Below are 1,266 nucleotides of genomic sequence, written 5' to 3'. Positions count from 1 at the left end.
TTGAGATACACTTCTCTTTTAAGTTGTAAACAAGATCACAAACATCGCTTTTCTCAACTTAATTTTAGTATGCGCTTTTCTCCGGATAAGAGAAAATGTTTTCCTTGTCTCTTAGAAAGAGCAGAAGCATTGAGAAAAAGAAAAGAGCTTGTCAATGAGGTCCGATTTCTTGCTTTTACCTCAACTCAATTGACTCAAATAAAAAAGAAAAAATGAAAAGATCTTGCAAATGCACTTGAATTCGTAGTACATTTGATATTTTAAACCAAATACTAGGTATTGTAGTTTGTAGTGATTCCAACAGTTTGGACTTTTTATTACTCCCAAGCCCAGGGAAAGGTGTTTCTGGGCTAAAAGCCTTAGAGAAAAAGGGCCGCTGTTGGACGAACTTTTTTTAAAAAAAGTCAAAGAAAACAAAATATGGCCCATGCAGGTCTCGAACCTGCGACCTTCGCGTTATTAGCACGACGCTCTAACCAACTGAGCTAATGGGCCAGTTTGCTCAACATCTTGCATATTATCTAATACTATCATATCAGAAGCATCTTATTACTTCGAATTGGATAATCTAAAACGTATTTCTTCTTTTAATTATTCATTAGTTCTATGCTCTTCCACTAACAATACAAAGAAAAAAATTTGCACCATTAAAAAATCTTTATGCAAACATTAATCAATAATCTTATATAATAAAAATAGAAAGCAATCTTTTATATATGTCAAATTTTACTGATAATGTGAGAACATCTTCAAATGTCAATGCATATAACATAAATTCTTATTTTAATGTTGCTCCACTTTTTCCCACTCTTTTTTATCTGCTGGATCCTACGCCACCGCAAAAAGAGTAATGTTCTTTTGTTGTATTATAGACTCAAAAGTCAAATGTGTGTTGTATGAATAGAACTATAGAAGGCATGTTGGGACTGTTAGGAGAAAGTAACTAGTACTAATACGGTAATACCGTACATCTAAAAGATAATATTAGTACTTAATTCTAGCATTAATTAGTCAAATCAATTAATTGCACCTTTATTTAAAATAAGCTGAGGTTGGCCACACACACAGGATTTATAAGCAATTAATATATCGCTATCTTTATTCCGTATCCGAGTTTGCAACGGCTTTTATAAACTTGCGAAGCTCACGTTAGCAGAGTTTTTTTTAAGTATCAACGTGGATGTTTAATTGGTACTAAATTTTTCAAATTGTTGATTTAATCTATAAAAATGTACCACTTGAAAGTTACGAAATAAGAGAAGACAA

At 32.1% G+C, this 1,266-nt stretch overlaps 1 non-coding gene across 1 annotated transcript; it reads right to left on the bottom strand.

Moving 5' to 3' along the window:
* Positions 1-421: 421 nt before the first annotated feature.
* TRNAI-AAU (transfer RNA isoleucine (anticodon AAU)) lies at positions 422-495 on the bottom strand. Its single transcript has one exon. It is a non-coding gene; the product is annotated as a tRNA-Ile (tRNA).
* Between the last annotated feature and the right edge of the window lie 771 nt (positions 496-1,266).

The sequence above is a fragment of the Nicotiana tomentosiformis genome, chromosome 4, assembly GCF_000390325.3.
Source record: "Nicotiana tomentosiformis chromosome 4, ASM39032v3, whole genome shotgun sequence".
Taxonomy (NCBI): Eukaryota; Viridiplantae; Streptophyta; class Magnoliopsida; order Solanales; family Solanaceae; genus Nicotiana; species Nicotiana tomentosiformis.
Note: the sequence above shows the minus strand (reverse complement) of the source record. Positions and strands in the feature narration are given on the sequence as shown.